The sequence below is a fragment of the Uranotaenia lowii genome, chromosome 2 (assembly GCF_029784155.1).
Source record: "Uranotaenia lowii strain MFRU-FL chromosome 2, ASM2978415v1, whole genome shotgun sequence".
NCBI lineage: Eukaryota > Metazoa > Arthropoda > Insecta > Diptera > Culicidae > Uranotaenia > Uranotaenia lowii.
The window spans coordinates 34,131,469-34,150,045 of record NC_073692.1 but is presented as its reverse complement, the minus strand read 5'-3'; the positions used below and the strand labels follow the sequence as shown (position 1 = coordinate 34,150,045).

At 38.1% G+C, this 18,577-nt stretch overlaps 1 long non-coding RNA gene across 1 annotated transcript; it reads right to left on the bottom strand.

Annotated features, from left to right (window-relative positions):
• Positions 1-1,757: 1,757 nt before the first annotated feature.
• Positions 1,758-2,378, bottom strand: LOC129747704 (uncharacterized). The gene is made up of 2 exons (XR_008737559.1): positions 2,114-2,378; positions 1,758-2,058 (listed from the first exon to the last, which is right to left on the bottom strand). It is a non-coding gene; the product is annotated as an uncharacterized LOC129747704 (long non-coding RNA).
• Between the last annotated feature and the right edge of the window lie 16,199 nt (positions 2,379-18,577).

Below are 18,577 nucleotides of genomic sequence, written 5' to 3'. Positions count from 1 at the left end.
AAAAAACAAATTATTATTGGAATGATCTCAAAATTTGTTTCTAAGATAAGTGTGGAATTCTGTAACATTTTAGTTTTTCAGCGGCAAACTGTTAATTCCCTTGATTGCGTGAATCAAACTTTTCATCAAAAATTTATAATTTACTAAAAATGTTTAAGAAGAATATTGAAAGTTGAAAAAGTTGTTGTTTAATCAATAAAACTTTGCAGATGAATATTGCGGTTACTGGGATTATTTCTAACCGCGCGACGGTAGCCTTCCGTGCGGTTGGCTAGCCGAAGTAGGAAACACAGTTAAAAAAAAATTCACTTCCATGCACTAATTTTATTGAAAAGTTAAAAAGTAAACTCTTCAATAACAAATAATTATTTTGCAAGAGAGGACAACACATGAAGTCATCGGAATGAAATATTATTATTCTTAGTATTCATTGTGTTTGAATTGATTACGAGCGCGCCGAGGAAAACAGCATTTGCAAACATATTTTTGTATTTATTAAACAGTTTCATTTCATTCAAGGTTATTCGTTATCTCCATTCATAAACTCACGCCTCTCGATGAAAATATTTGCATATAAAGTTCAAGAGCTTCGAAAAAATGCAGATGGCGTTCAGTTCCGTCTGGTCGAATCCCTACCAGAAAATCGGATAATAATATGTAGTTCATATGTTTGTTTTGACAACTATTTATTATTAATTTTTTCCGCGATTTTGACCACTGATTGACCAATCTCATTGCAAACACATTTTTTTGTATAAACAATAGATAATTCGATACAAATACTTGGTATATATGTATGTTTGACAACTTTTTATTAAATCATCTTTCAATGTTTTTCACTTGTTCAGCCGATTTAATTTCAGTCGATAAATAATCATTATGCTTAATGCTTACTGTTTTCTTGAATACTGTAATTTTTTTTTTTACAGTGGTACCCTCTGGGAGCCCAAATCAGCTATCGCAGAAATAGAAAAAAAAGTGGAACAACAATATTTGATTGGTATAGGAATCACCAAAGTTTTGTTCCGGAATACATTCTGGTAAAAGTCTATCATAATTTGCTGCTTTGTTCAGTTGGGTATGAGAGTTGTCTATAACGAGAGAAAAATGTATGGTCGCAAAACGGCAAAGTAATATTTAAAATTAAAATATAATTGTTTTGTTTGTGATTTGATTTCTCAACAGTTTTACTGTTCAAATGTTCATATCTTAACCCGAATACGAAAATATTGTAACACAACAGTTCCTGTAGCAGTTATAAAACGATTAGAAACAGCGTAAAAAAACGTTTAGATAATGATATCTGAAACCATAAAAAACATTGCACTTATCTTGAATTCCAAAACGACGGTCTGTTGAATATGGCGTTAAGTTATGTTACTGTTTAAAACTATTAAAACCTCTGTATGGAGACACTGTTCTAGGAACAGTCGGGATATGGTTTATAAAACGCTTATGAATAACGTTTTCAGCGCACTAAACTGTTCCTAGAATGAACATATGTAGGCATATTTTGAACGATTTATCAAACCGTTAATCGAACTGTTACGGAAATCGGTGCACGAACCGTTCGATCCAAAATTACTTTTTTTTGATGGCCTCATATAACGTAACCATTGAAAAAAACTATAAGATTGTATTGTTAAACTGCTAAGAGACGATAACCTCAAAGCTTTTTTGTACCCTCACCCACACAAAGATGAAAATATTTTGGGGATTTTCGGATTTTCTTTATTTAATAAATTCATACTTTCAACTCATCTTCATTGAGATTTTATTAGGTACTTACACAACGGTGTACAGCCGCTACGGAATGCCTGGTAAACAGCTAGGCCGACGGACCAGGACCCTGGAAAAAACCTAACCATTCCGGGGGATCCGCCTGGAACGACAAGTACTTGTTTAGGACCACTCCATACCCTTCTGACTTTGTTTTCATCAGCTCCTAAACCAGGTTACACACGACACACGGGCGGAACATTGTCGCAGCTGCTGGATCCAGAATCCTCACTCCTCCTTCTTTCAACGTGATGCATGGCTCCTTCAGCGAAAATGTTGCTGAAAAAAAGCCCTTTTTATGTTTGTTATTGTTAATGTATAAAATTAGATTTACCTGTTGCGATCATCGCTAGAAAAAGTCCCTGTATATATGTCCTCAACATCCGATTTGCGGCTGCCGATTGCCGTCCGGCAAACCACAATCGGAGAAAACTTTGGTGCTGGTATTTACCGGTACGGAACTTTGAAACGCGAAAAACGAAGGCTTCTTTTTCCTCTTTTTTGTGTTGTCGGCAGTGATGTCAACTAGACTGTTTTTTTTAAATTGTATCAATGTGGAATGAAAATGTGAAAATAAAAGTGTTATTGGAGATTAATTTTTATTTTATCTTTTCATCGTCTCCGCAGGGAGTGGGGGGGAAGGGGGGGGGGGGGGGGGTTCAGGTGAGTTTTCATTACGTCGTATGAAACACCCCAAGAATTCACAGAAAACTACTGCAAAAGTTATCAAAACAACTTTAAAATTTGTATCTGACGTATAGAATATGTTTCTCAGGCTGCAAATATTCTAAATGGAATTAAGTTACGACTAGTTTATGTCAGTTTTTGTATTATATTTTTTCGTAACAAAAACTCCTTCTTTACATTTTGTTTCATACGACGTAATGATAGCTCACGCGAGTTGTGAATGTAGCATAATTAATGAGTAACAAAAAATATTTTTAATAGATTCGACATGTTAAACTCAACTCAAGGCTCAACAGCGTGAGTAAAATTTAGAATAGAATACCAAAAGATTTGGTTGGTATTTATAAAACTTGAAATTAAATTTTGAATCTAACGTTGCACCGCCATCAACTATAATTTTTTGTCCATAACAAATAAGATATATCAAAAATCGAAAGATTTTTTCTATAATGAACTTTTTATAATTATTATAACTCTTATTACTATTTGATACATGATAAGATAATAGATTGTAGCATTAAAGATAAATAACAACTCCTTAAACGACGAAGCCATTGTATTAGCAACAAAAATGTATTCATTTTATGTATCTGTTTAGAATAAATAAAATAAATTACTCAATATATTTATTTATTTAAAATAAATACATTTTCACAAATCAGTGCTAATTTTTTTTTTCGAGTCATCTGGCATCTCTGACCCGCGTTTTGGTCATTTTGACGTGAGTTTGACATATGACGTAAACGCTATGTGTTAAGGTTCGAGAACAGTTTTATGATTATTTTTAAAATTGACGTAAATCGTTTAAACCTTCATTCACCTTTTCAGATACCGTCACTTATTTACATAAACGTTCATATTTCTTTTTTATCGTTGTCGAAGTACAGTTTAAAACAATAGCTACGTTCATCGAAACAATCACTATTTCTAGAGCCGTAGATGTATCGTACTGATTATTCAAGATATAGTTTTTTGGTATGCGGGAAGTATTGTTAGACAATTAGAAAATTAAATAATTCGTGCTATGTAATGCTATTGGAAGAGCCGTTAGTATAAGTAAAATAATACATAAAAGGTGCTGCGAGATGAGCAATAATTTTCTTAAACTTTTGGTTCTTTCGAGTAAATCAGAACAATCTAAATATTTAGTACCTGCCCTGAAAAAAGGAGATTCGCAATCTGAGCATTGTAACCAACTGAATATGAGGTGAATCGTTAACTAGTCATTGTGTTGAGCTGGGACGGCCAACAGTCTTTAAGTTGAGTTGAGCTGGGACGGCCAACTAGTAAGTTCATTGTGTTGAGCTGGGACGGCCAACAGTCTTTAAGTTGAGTTGAGCTGGGACGGCCAACTAGTAAGTTCATTGTGTTGAGCTGGGACGGCCAACAGTCTTTAAGTTGAGTTGAGCTGGGACGGCCAACTAGTAAGTTCATTGTGTTGAGCTGGGACGGCCAACAGTTTTTAAGTTGAGTTGAGCTGGAACGGCCAACTAGTAAGTTCATTGTGTTGAGCTGGGACGGCCAACAGTCTGTGAGTAAAGCAAGCCGGGACATCCAATGTATCACTACATTGTGTTGAGCTGGGACGGCCAACAGTCTCTAAGTTGAGTTGAGCTGGGACGGCCAACTAGTAAGTTCATTGGGTTGAGCTGGGACGGCCAACAGTCTTTAAGTTGAGTTGAGCTGGGACGGCCAACTAGTAAGTTCGTTGTGTTGAGCTGGGACGGCCAACAGTCTTTAAGTTGAGTTGAGCTGGGACGGCCAACTAGTAAGTTCGTTGTGTTGAGCTGGGACGGCCAACAGTCTTTAAGTTGAGTTGAGATGGGACGGCCAACTAGTAAGTTCATTGTGTTGAGCTGGGACGGCCAACAGTCTTTAAGTTGAGTTGAGCTGGGACGGCCAACTAGTAAGTTCATTGTGTTGAGCTGGGACGGCCAACTGTATCACTACATTGTGTTGAGCTGGGACGGCCAACTAGTAAGTTCATTGTGTTGAGCTGGGACGGCCAACAGTCTTTAAGTTGAGTTGAGCTGGGACGGCCAACTAGTAAGTTCATTGTGTTGAGCTGGGACGGCCAACAGTCTTTAAGTTGAGTTGAGCTGGGACGGCCAACTAGTAAGTTCATTGTGTTGAGCTGGGACAGCCAACAGTCTTTAAGTTGAGTTGAGCTGGGACGGCCAACTAGTAAGTACACTGTGTTGAGCTGGGACGGCCAACAGTCTTTAAGTTGAGCTGGGACGGCCAACTAGTAAGTTCATTGTGTTGAGCTGGGACGGCCAACAGTCTTTAAGTTGAGTTGAGCTGGGACGGCCAACTAGTAAGTTCATTGTGTTGAGCTGGGACAGCCAACAGTATTTAAGTTGAGTTGAGCTGGGACGGCCAACTAGTAAGTTCATTGTGTTGAGCTGGGACGGCCAACTGTATCACTACATTGTGTTGAGCTGGGACGGCCAACAGTCTTTAAGTTGAGTTGAGCTGGGACGGCCAACTAGTAAGTTCATTGTGTTGAGCTGGGACAGCCAACAGTATTTAAGTTGAGTTGAGCTGGGACGGCCAACTAGTAAGTTCATTGTGTTGAGCTGGAACGGTCAACAGTCTGTGAGTAAAGCAAGCCGAGACGTCCAATGTATCACTACATTGTGTTGAGCAGGGACAGCCAACAATCTCTAAGTTGAGTTGAGCTGGAACGGCCAACTAGTAAGTTCATTGTGTTGAGCTGGGACGGCCAACAGTCTTTAAGTTGAGTTGAGCTGGGACGGCCAACAAGTAAGTTGGCCGACGGATCAGTACATTGTGTTGAGCTAGAAAGGCTAACAATCTCTAAGTTAAGTTGAACTGGGACGATCATCTTGTAAGTTCATTACGTTGAGCTGGGACGGCCAATAGCTGCGACAGGTGTCTATGAGCAGAGATGAGCCGGAAAGGCCAACTAATCAGTACATCCCAACAGTTTTTGAATTGAGTTGAGCTGAGACAGCCAACTAGTTGTTATGTTATATTGAGCTAGGACGGCTAATAAGTTAGTACACTGTGTTGAGCTGGAAGTCGAGTTGAGCTACACAGGTCGCTCAACAAGCGAAATTGTTAAGTTAAGCTGAAACTGTTAATAAGTTGAGAATTATGCTGTTTAGTTACGCTGGTATGACCAGCAAATAAAGTAGTTGAGATAAGCTTGGACGATTGAAAGTTAAGTGGTAAATTTGAACTGCAACGACCAACGAAATGTTAAATTTACGTATACAAATCATTTAGGAATAAAGTTTTCAGATTATGGCGGTACCGTCAACAAGTGAAGTGGTAAAAGGGCTCAAGTCGTTCGAATTGCGCTAGGACGGATTATTAAGATGTTGCGTCGAGTTTGGACGGTTGTTATGACAAGATGATGCTTACATTAAGAATTGAGTTAAAACAACCGACAAGTTAAGATGTTCGCATGAATCGAGGAGACCAAAAATACTTCAGGCAAAACCAATATCAAGTTGAAATGAGCAAGGAAATTCAATATGTATCTAGTACAGCTGGAACCGCTGGAACGTGACATGAAATTTTAATCCAATCTAACAATGAGACTGATCTCAAACGAAGTATCGGGACCACCTTCGAGGAGTCGCAAAATTTAACTGACATACTTGGTGGTTGTGCCACCATCTAAGCATATTGTAACGGTTTTGAGCAAAACGGAGTATAGCTGATTTGCCTTGACATCATGCTAGGCTTGATTCTTATCTTTAGCCTTGGAGATTTAGTTTTGTACAGCTTAGACAGCTCTAAGATTGATATAGATGAGCTGTGAAAGAAAACCCGTATCCACAACGTTGGATTTCAAAGTTTTGCACGAAATTGTCGACTTAATTCTTGACTAGACAGACAATAGAATATTAGAAAAAACTTTACGTTTTTTTATTTTATCTGATAATTTGTACCAAGTGATAGTTATTCAGAGGAATCTGGCTCGTATTGAGTTTTAACTTAGCTTGTTTTTTTTTTCTGATGAGATTTTGTCTCTTGAAGTTAAACCGGATAAAGTGTTATCTGAAAGTTCGTGTCAATTGAAGTTGTTTCTAGCTCGTTGTTAGCTGTTTTGTCAGATGAAGTTGCTTCTGAAGAAGTGTCAGATGAAGTTATATCAAATGAAGTTGTACTTGACCTTGTTGTATATGATGCAATAGCATCATGAGGAATCTTATCAGAAAAATAAGTTTTCTCTGAACCTATTGTTTCTAACCTTGAGGTTTTAAGGAGTTAAACTCGTTTTGTGTGTTTACAGTTGCTTAGCTAGATCGACATCATCACTTTTTGATTAGAACAGTAGAAAGATAGATAGGGAAATATAAAAATGAAAAGAATCATAGATGAAGATTAAAAGCTTTTAGGAAAAGGAACATGTAATCAACGTCTATCGCAGCTAGTACATCTCTTACAAGGGTAGCGTGGTTTTCGGGCCTGAATTGATTGAGCATTGTATTGTATTGTTTCTAATGTATGGATGTTTGAAAAAAAAATTATGTTGTATTTGATAAAGCTGTGCATAGTGAAGCTTTAAATGACTAGGATATACCAGATGTTGATGTATCAGATGTTTCTTATTTATCAGGTTTTACTAGAGTTCTTTTTCGCCTGATGGAGTTGCATCAGTAGGAGTTAGTTTATCTTTTTTAATTATATGTATATCTCAAATAAAGTAGTATTTAATAATGTCGAATCAGAGCTCTTTATGTCATATGAAGGTGTATCGTAAATATATTACCTTTTTGTTTCTTATTAAAAATGTTGCAGAGCTCACCTCAATCACCTGCGTTTCTTATCTCTGATGATTATTTATTAGCTAAATTTGTATCAGAGCTGATGTTGTGTTGAGTTTGTTGTACCGCATGAAGTTGTATCTGATCTCGTTTATCAAAGAATCTGAGTCCATGCATTGTTTGAAATGAAGCTTGTTGTATTAGCCTTATTATTTTTATTTACATGTTATTCCGTCTTACGACATAACTTGACGAACATAATTCCTAAAATTCACTCGGTCCATGGCAACCGTTCTCCAATTTCTCGGGCACCCCACGTTCGCCAGATCACGCTCCACTTGGTCTAACCACATCGCTCGTTGCGCCCCTGCTCGTCTTGTTCCTACCGGATTCGTGGCGAACACCTGTTTTGCAGGACAGTCATCCGGCATTCTCGCAACATGTCCCGCCCAGCGTATCCGGCCAGCCTTCACCACCTTCTGGACACTGGGTTCGCCGTAGAGTCGCGCGAGCTCGTGGTTCATCCTTCGCCTCCACACTCCGTTCTCCTGCACGCCGCCAAAGATGGTTCTTAACACTCGTCGCTCGAATACTCCGAGTGTACGCAGGTCCTCCTCGAGCAATATCCATGTCTCGTGCCCGTAGAGAACAACCGGTCTAATAAGCGTCGTATACAGGTTACACTTCGTGCGAGGGCTAAGTCTTCTCGACCGCAGTTGCTTGTGGAGTCCATAGTAGGCACGACTTCCGCTGATAATTCGCCTCCGGATCTCACGGCTGGTGTCATTGTCTGCGGTCACCAGTGAGTATTAGCCTTATAAATATCTGAATCTGATGAGCTTGCTGTATCTAGTGAAGCTGTACTATAGGAAGTTGTAAAAGTTTCATTGTGATGTTTGTTGTTTCTGACAAAGTTGTACCAGGTAATGTAGTTTCAGAGCTTGACGAATGGAATGATGATTCATCATATGGGTTTATATCTGATGGAATTGTGGTTTATAAGGTTGAATCAACTGAAGTTGTATCTGAAGAAGTTATGCCAGATGTAGTCTTTATGATGAAGTTAAATCGATAATATTATGCCTGAACGTGTTGTATTTGATAGAGCTGTGCTCGATGCAGTATCTGAGTTTGTTGTGTATGTTGGAGTTGAATGTTGATAATTTGTTGTATTTGATGATTGTTATAAGCTGGACTTGATGTTGTTCTGTAATGCAGTTGTATCTGAAACTGTGTGAGACGTAGTCATATCTGAAGAAACTGTATTAGATGATGTTTTGCTTAGGCTCATTGTATCTAATGAAGTTATATTTGATGATGTCTTCTACATTTGTCACACTGTGAATATTTTACAGAGGATTTGATAACAATTGCCACTAAAACACTAAGTGACATTAATAACAGTATAACGGATCGTTGTTTTTGAGTACTATTAAAAGTGGATAAAACCACTGTGAATAAATGTTATGATTTGTTGCCCTTTCGAAAACACTTGAAGATTATTTATTATTGACTGTATGCGAAAAGGAGAAAGACCTATATTCTTACGTTCTGATCTTGTACGCATGACATATGAATAAAAAGATAAACATGGTAATAGAGTATCATCTGCATGTTCCCGGAGTGTGTTAAGGCTATTCGTGAAGGTGAAACCTGTTAAACGTATGGGATTAGCTACAGAAGCTATAAAGGCGGAAGAATACACCGCTAGCATACTTTGCCTTGGATACCCGAAATTATTTGATGTAACATATAAAGCTTAGTTCTTTTAGAAATGGGACACTTTTATTTGCTAATAGCTCGTTAACTAGTTATTGGATATTGAAAATTTTGACAGCATTTTGTTGCCTGTAAAAAGTACTATTCGACCTATTTTTTTCAAAATTTAAAATTAACGCGTTTTTGAGATATGTACGATGCAAGAGAAAAAGAAAAAAATAATTTTGCACACTTTCCTTGAAAATACGTCATTATCAAATTGATAGCTGACAAAACCGTTGATTATTCAAAGAATTACTGAGTTTTTGTGGTGGATAAGTATGCAAACACTGTCAATAATGTCCACAAAGTTCAAATCAAGCATTGGAGAGAAGCACATGATCGGTAACAACGGTTAAGGATGATCAAGGAAGTCAAGTCTCATACCAGCATTTTTAAATTTTCAATAAACGAAAAACTAACGGTAGATCGCTGAAATGTCCAAAACAATTTTCTCCGATAAGCTAAAAGTGTTTCCTAGTGATGACTCATTGAAATCCAACCTCAAACAACCATTTTTTGATAGTTCCAAAGCTCTTAAGCTGTAAAACCGGCACCGAAAAAAAAAACGTTCAAAAATGTGGTCAAAAATAATCAAATTTGTTCATTTCGAAACAATGGTATCCACTAAAATGCTTCCAGTTTCCAGTTTCCAGAAAAGTATTGGACCAAAAAGTATCAGAAATTGAAGAAGGAGGGTGAAGCCACCTAAAATATAGATTTTACGAAGTATAAGTTGGAGAAACTGATCAATACCACGACTGAAAAAAGTGTGCGCCGGCCAATGGGAGATACCAAGAATAAAGTAGAAATTTCTTTAACAAAAAACGGTAAATATTTTTTTTCAAATTTTTTCATGAAAGATCATAACATTACCTTCTTTTTCTTCATAGAAAGTATTTCGTTCAAACGAATGATTTTTTAGATACAGGCATTCGTAACTGTCCCATTTCTAAAAGAACTAAGCTTTAGTTAACATATGCCGTTTTCGTTTTGTCCACTAGCGCGGGGCAAAACTTTTCTGAATGAACAAACAGGATCGTTACCCGGGACGATGCAAATATATGGTTGCTATTCTCACCCTTATGCTTACACAATAACATCAGTTAGGGCAAAACTCGTGGATAACTAGATTTCCTTTGCTATCAAACGAAAACACTAATAATAAATTGGTTTTGTCAAGTTTGATTATATTAGTTTAAATACATCTTATTGTATTGAGTGGGTATTTATATATTAATATCAAATTTCTTTTCTTTTACAAATTCATCATTTTACCGGAGAAGAGGTGAGATGTGAGGTCGGACGCAGCCGCGGCCGACCCATCTGGACAACAGGCAACACTGACAGTAACGGCTAGTCGACAAAGCCGTTCGCATGATGGCGCGCTTCCATTCGAACATCGTTCGGGCATTCATTCGGCTTGCAACAGTGGTGGCGTTCAGCCGGTGCAGTTACTATATGTGCTGGGTGATTCTCCCGCGGACTAAACTGAAGTGTCACAATGGCTTCACCCGAAAATCAACAATGCCGAATTTGCCTCCAACTATACTGTATTTAGATGCGACCGTAATCCTGAAACCAGCAACCTGAGCCGTGGTGGAGGAGTCCTCATAGCCGTGAAACATGAAATTGTCTGCAAATCCGTCAACCTAGTCAACTGCAACAGACTGGAACAGGTCGTCGTCCGTATCGTACTTGGTCGTCAGGTGCTATTTGTGTGTGTTGTGTATCTGTGATCCTGTCCTCTACGATCTACACGCCAAAGCCATTCAACAAATACTCGATAAAGCTTCAAGTGAGGATTCCATTCTGATATTGGGTGACTACAATCTACCGAACCTCATATGGACCTTTGATGAAGATGTAGACGCTCTCATCCCGAACAACGCATCAACTGAATCCGAATGCGTTCTAGCTGAAAAAATTATCGGTTCTGGATTAATGCAATTGAACGACAACTGTAACGCTAATGGCAAACTACTTGATCTCGCTTTCGTCAGTGACATATGCTCGTTCGACGTCTTTAATCCACCATCAGCTCTTTTAAAAATTGACTCGCACCACACACCGTTTATTTTAAAATTTGACAATGGCTACACAGAAAGAAAATCTGAATCCTAAACAGCACTGAAATAGAAAACCTTTATTATTACATGACGTGGAACGCGATTTATTAATGTAAATTTACAAAATAAAAAAAGTTGAATCCTTAACAGCACTGAATTCTAATGACACGAACATAACTTGACACGGAACGCGATTATTTGATGTAAATCTACATCACATATGATGTAAATAAAAAGAAGCATCACATATGACGGAATTTTCAATGCAAATTCAATATTACACATCTCAAATATTTTACATGACTTTCATATTTTACACGTCTGTTGAAGTTTATGGATGTGTAATATTCAACTTGCACTGAAAATTCCATTATATGTGATGCTTTTTTTCTCGTTACATCATATGTGATGTAATATTACAAGATTTTCGGGTCACACAAAATTTCTAACAGCACTGAATTAGAAATTTCTTAAAATTACACGACATGGAATGTTATAGGACATTGAATTTGAATTTAATGAATATTACAATAAACTGAACGCGATGATGTCATGTAAAAATACAGACTGTCGAAAACAGGCACACACAAATGTCAACAAAGTGTTGCGTCAAGTCGTGCCCAACAGTAATTTATTGAAGAAGGTTTTCCGCGATTGAGTTACCAAAGTATTTTGTCTAAGCATTTTCCTCGCGCGTGAGTAAGCTTATCGGCTTTGATAGTTTCCGGAGATCTTTGAGCAGCAGGTATGCGGTTGTGGAAGCTGCTCCATGATACCCAAATTTTGATCCGGTACTTAGGGGAAGAAAATAAATGTGTGAATGTGGCTCCTAATTGAATAAAATTGTGAGATGAACAAAATGTGCCGCTTGATAAAATAAATTATATTTAAAATAAAAAGATTTTATTTTCATTAACAGCTGAGAAAATTCCATTATTTTATCATAATAACAATAAATAAAATAAAACAAATTCCAATTGGAATGTTTTTCTTTCAATATTCAGTGGTTTTATAATTTACGTCTTTTTTATTTTACACGTTGCAAAATTTTACATCATTTTTCATTTTACACGTTGCAGAATTTTACTGGCGTGTAATTTCCAACAAGCACTGAAAATTCCGTCATATATGATGCTTCTTTTTATTTACATCACATGTGATGTGATTTTACAGATTTTTTTCGTTGTGTGTATGCATTCAGCTCATCGGAATATGTTGAACCACAACAATATGACTTCCGTCATTGTGATTTCGATGCTTTAACCACTGCTCTAGAAACAATAGACTGGACGACACTGCAAACTTGTTCGAATATCGACGATTCTATTTCCCTTTTCTACGACAGTATATATGCTACCTTGGACGTTATGGTTGCCAGAAGAACGTTAAAACCGAACTCAACGAACAGGAAGCCCTGGTGGAATGCGAATCTTAGACTTCTACGTAACCGCCTACGGAAAGCACGTAAACGTTTCTTCCATACGAAATCTAGCGTGCACAAATCCATCCTTTTGGACGTGGAAAAGGAATACGAGCGTGCCCAGGAATTCAATTTTTGTGAGTATATAAGTCGCACTCAAAACGAATTGAAATCCAATCCCGCCGCTTTTTGGTCGTTTGTTCGAGGCCGAAAAAATTCGAGTAGGATCCCAGCTGATGTCGCTTACTCTGGCAGAACTGCGGAATCATTTGAGGATTGTGCTAATCTGTTCGCCGACTTTTTCCAATCAGTCTTCCAAAATGAAAACGAATTACCCTCGGATGTACCCTCTGCATTCTCACCGTCATATAACGTAAATATTCCTAGTCTTAGACTATCTGTCACTGAAGTCTATGATGCATTGATCGCAGTGAACGCTTCAAAAGGACCTGGACCTGACAATCTGCCTCCGTTGTTTGTAAAAAACTGCGCAGCCGCCATAGCGATTCCTCTTACAAAAATTTTTAACTTGTCTCTGTCCTCTGGAATGTTTCCAAAAGTGTGGAAAACGGCGTCGATTACGCCGGTTTATAAGAACGGAAGCACTCATAGTGTCGAAAATTATCGTCCTATTTCTATTCTTAACTGTTTGGCGAAAGTGTTCGAGACCTTAGTATACGATGCTGTTTACCCGTCCGTGAAACAATTAATTAGTGACGCCCAGCACGGTTTCATGAAAAAAAGATCAACTACCTCGAACCTGATGACATTTACTAATTTTTTGATGCCAAAACTCGAGAAACGTCAGCAGGTAGATGTTGTATACATTGATTTCTCTAAAGCCTTTGATCGAGTGCCTCATAGGTTACTTATAGAAAAACTCAGACGCTTGGGACTACCTGAATGGATTACAACTTGGTTTGCGTCGTACTTGAACTCCCGCACAGCTTATGTCAGAGTGAACTCCTACTCTGCCGCTCATAGCAAGTCCGTCCCATTTGCGTTTTCATCATTTTTCAGTTTGTTGCTGGAATCACTTTAATTTTGTCAGTAGTTTCAAGGGAAAACTTTGTTTTCAGTACTTTGTTCTAATGAACATTGAAAAAAAACCTCAAGAAATTTTGTCCCATTGAACGAATGATCGCAAGTCGGTTCCATATGGCATAAATCATCGCATGTCGGTCCCACTGCCATAAGGGCCCAGCAAATGATTTTCAACGAAATCAAAACAAAAAAATAATCCATATAAAGCGAAAATCTTTCATTAGCCGTTGCATTGACAGATTTTGTTGATTACTTTGATTAAAAACGCACACAAATGCTGAATTAACGATGGACTTTTTGCGATTTTTCAATGCCGTTTTTCTCAATTCAACAAAAATGCAAATGGGACGGACTTGCTATGAGCGGCAGTACTGCTCTTCGAATTTCGAAATACCGTCTGGTGTACCACAAGGCAGTCATCTTGGACCGTTACTATTTATTCTTTTCGTGAACGATTTGTGCGATCGAATGACTTCATACAAACTATTCTACGCAGATGATTTGAAACTTTTTCGGTCAATTACGTCACCGCTAGACTATATTTTACTACAGAATGATCTGAACGCTGTTACGAGATGGTGCATGACAAACGGTATGCTGGTGAATGTTGAAAAATGTAAAATAGTGAGTTTTTCAAGATCACGCAGCTTACTTCGTTATGAATACTCTATGAGCAACCATTCCCTCGAAAGGATTGAAACAATCAAGGACCTGGGAGTTACATTTGATAGTCGGTTGAGATTCCACACGCACATTACTACCATAACTGCAAAGGCTTATGCAATGCTTGGTTTCCTTCGTCGAAATACAACTCATTTCAACGATGTATACACCCACAAAACGCTGTATTGCTCGATTGTCAGAAGCATTCTGGAGTACGCAGCTCCTGTTTGGGCCCCGTACCAATCGACACTAAGTCAATCCATTGAAGGTGTTCAACGAGCCTTTATCCGCTTCGCTCTTCGGAAACTTAGATGGAATCCTGATATCACTACTCCATACGAACATCGCTGCAACCTTATACATTTGGATACGCTTGCCCGGAGAAGAAAATTTTTACAGTGTTTGTTCACATTCGACATATTGAGCGGGAACATCGACAATAGCGAACTCCTACAAAATGTTAGTTTGTCCGCCCCTACACGGTCACTCCGGCATCAGCAGTTCCTCTGGATTCCCGGTCATCGGACTACTTATGGTTTCTACAACCCTTTGGACACGTGCAACCGCTACTTCAATCAATGTGCTAGCATCTTCGATTTTGGAATCTCAAAACAGGTGTACAAAAATAGATTAAGGCAACTATCATTATAATTAGTCTGTGCGAAACATTTGTTCTCGAAGACAATAAATAAATAAATAAAATTTCATTTCTTTAAGTTATTGCGGTTCAAAGATTGTATTTGGTCGAAAATTGTCGTATAAAACGCAATGCGTAAAAAGTACTCATTGCGTGTTGGACAAAATTTGCGGCCTTTGAACTGCAATAACTTTTTTACTTCAAGTCCAATCGTGTTGCAGTCTTCGGGTGAAATATTTGTCTCAACTTAGGCTTTAAGAAAATCAACCATAAAAAACAATCAGCTAGTGATGAAAGAAGTTATTGATGAAAAACCAGTATTTTTCGTTCCTTCCGGGCAAAATACCTCAAAATTTTATTCACGTTTGAGACTCAAGCAACCCCTCCCTATGGTCAGATCTTCCTGAAACTTGGCATGTGACCTTCTGGTAAGCTAATAAATAATTTTGACTTGGAGCGAGTGAGATTTATCATGTTTCATTCTCCCTATACTCTGATAAGTGTACTGCGGTTCGTTAAATTATTAAAAACTCCAAAAATTTCAGTTATGGTAAAGTAGCCATAACTTCTTAAATGTTCAACCGATTTTGATAAATAACCACTTGAAATGTTTGTTTTAAATTAACATTTAAGCGCAAAAGAAAATCGGACTTTTTAAATGCTACCATCGAGTCTAAAACTTTCGTTGAAACAAAATTTTCTCTAAAAAAATGCGTTTTTAATCATTTTTTTCTCATAAAATCACTAATATCAGCAATACTGTTGGTCAAACGCAAAAACAGTGTTTATATGATGGATAGAAAACTTATTCACCTTCAATATGCAAAAGAGGGATTTCAAATTACTGTTATGCCGTCCGAGATATTTTAATCTAAGTACAAGAACTTTATTAATTTTTTCGAAATTTCATATTTGGAGCATAACTCAAAAACGGTTCTACTGAGATTTTTTGAATTTCATTTTCGGATTCAGCGCCTGATTTTACATTAAAAATGTTGGTCAGTTAATCAAGTTCACGAATTTTTTAAAATTTTGTAAACTAGTGTAATTGTTTCCCGCAAAATTTCATTTCTGGACCGCTCTGCATCGCCTACTTTCCTGAATATTTAAAAAAAATTAATTAATTTTTCACTGAGTGCATCCAGAAGTTTTTAATCAACATCAACAATATTTTTTTTTTCTATCAGTAACCATTTATAGCTTAATTACAAAATATTGCGTAGCTCTTAACTTAACTTCAACTTTAATTACATATGGAATTCATCTCCGATTAACAACTTTAATTCGCATTTTTTAACTGTTGATGATTGATGATTGGTTTTGATTTTAATACCTGAATATATTTTTTTGATCAAAACACATAACTTTAAATATTTTTTAATACACGAAAAAGGCTGGTTGGGAGGGTGAAATTAATTTTTTCAAGAATTTTATTGGTGAAATACGTTCTATTTATCTTTCACTTAAGCAAAATAAATTATAATTAATTTTATTAAAAAGTGTACTTTCTACATATGAATGAATTGACCCACTGCCAAACCATAAGTGTATAGAAATATGGGCTATGTACTGAATTAAAACTATCCTATCCTAAATTCTTTGTTCTAGTTTAAACTACAAAACTGATGATGCTATCGCGAGCCGCAGGTTGCCGATCCCTGGTCTATTCAATTCCTTTCCAGAACCATTGCACTCGGTCCACTTGCCGGAATCAGAAATCCTATAAAAAGTTTTCTCCAACCAACCGGTTTGCTTTCGTTATTTGAATATTTCACCAACAATTGGTATGAAATCCTGTCGGATTTTGGCCTGGCTGCTCGGCTTATTTGATGATGGTTTATTTTTTTCTTTCCCTTGAACGGCTGCAGCAGCTTTTGCAGTTCTGGCCGGTTGAATTTTTCCAATCGAAGGAGAAACTTTTAATAGCGGAAAGTGCACCGATCATTGGGAATTGATTGGCTTAGAAACGTGGTGGTGGCTTTCGTTCATTGAACGTTTTGCTGCCAGAACCCATTCACAACTGTTGAATGCAACTCAAACAATTTTTTTGAGACTTTCCTAAAAAGACAGAAAAAGTTGGTTGGAAGCAAAAATTCTGTTCAAATTTCGTTCCCCAAAGTCAAATGTCACGCTCATGCATTTCCAGCAAATTCAATGATATAAATTCTCCATGTCAAAAGTTTTCCTATTCGTATGTTTGCTTAAAATTCATCTTCCAGCTCCTTAGTGTGTGGGTGGACGGTTTGATGCAGCTTTCGGTCTACCTCTAGCTAGAGTGACGTTAAGGTGAACCAGAACACAAAACTTTCCCCAAATTGGCGGTCCCATTCAAAAATAACTGTGCTCAAAGTTGAGGTTCCAAGACTTAAGAGTTTGCCTGGAGGGGTGATGGCGTATGAGAGTTCGCTTGACAAAATGTAGTATGGTAGAAAAAAAAAAAGAAACGATATGACATCAAACGTTTGACAGTCCGGGCAAGTCCTGCTTAACTCTGGCATAAGAGGAGAACACGCTACTCGGAGTTGGTTTCCTGTTAAGCCCGCAGGCCATGTGGACATCATTAGGTGGGAACCGATAAACGAAAGAATAATCGTAGCCAGATTCAGAACACGGGATAGAAACCTTGCAAGGGTCAGTGTTATGCGCCAACTGACGGAGAAAGAGAAGTTTTAAAGCCAATTGAACAGCGTGGTAGAGAAAATTCCGAAGAGTGACATTCAAATCCATTTGGGCGACTTCAACGCAAAGATTGGCTCCGACATTCAGGATGCATCATGGAGCACTATAGTCTATGACAGAAGAGCGAAACAGAGAGCTGTTTGTAGAATTTTGTGGCAACAACAACATGGTGAATGGATGTCGGATGAAACTTGGAGGATGGTCGATGATCGGAGTAAAGCGAAAGTCGGGATAGTCGGAATTGAGCAGGCATGTACCGGGTTAGCCAATGCAGCCGCCCTCCTACGATATGCAGAGCTGGAAAAGGCAGTCAAACGAGCTTGTAGACGAGACAAGAGAGCCTGGACAAACTCCCTAGCCGAAAAGGGAGAAAGAGCCGCCGCCATTGGAGATATCCGATTACTTTATGACATTTCTCGCCGCCTGGTGCAAGGACTAATGCCGTTGTAAGACCGAGCAGGTCAGCTGTTGACAGATCGAATAGATCAGCTCAAGCGTTGGACTAAGCATTTGGAAAAACTCTTCCGAGTCACAAATAGCGATAGCCAACAGAACCCGCAGTTCGAAGCGCCAACAGTAAGTCTCATAAATGGCGTCAACTCGGAAGCGAGGGCGGGCTGAAATAGAAGCGGCAATCAAAGACATGAAATCCAACAAAGCACCTGCTGGAATGCTGAAAGCTGACCCTGCCTTGTCAGCACAAATGTTGCACCGTATTTTTGCTGACATTTGGGATATTGCAACATTCCCGGCCGACTGAATTAAGGGTATCCTCGTGAAGGTCCCGAAGAAAGGAGACCTGACAGAGTGCGATAACTGGCGAGGCATAACGTTGATCTGTACAACCCTCAAAGTACTCCTGAACAGGATCCAGGAGAAAATCCACGCTACACTCCGACGGCAACAAGCTGAATTCCGATACGGACGATCATGTGTGGACCACATCACAACGCTACGAATCATACTGGAACAAATCAACGAATTCCAGGACTCTCTTTTGCTGGTGTTCGTTGATTTCGAAAAAAGCATTCGACCGACTTAACTATGAAAAAGTTTGGGCGGCTCTAAGGTTACGAGTCCCAGAGAAGCTGATCCATCT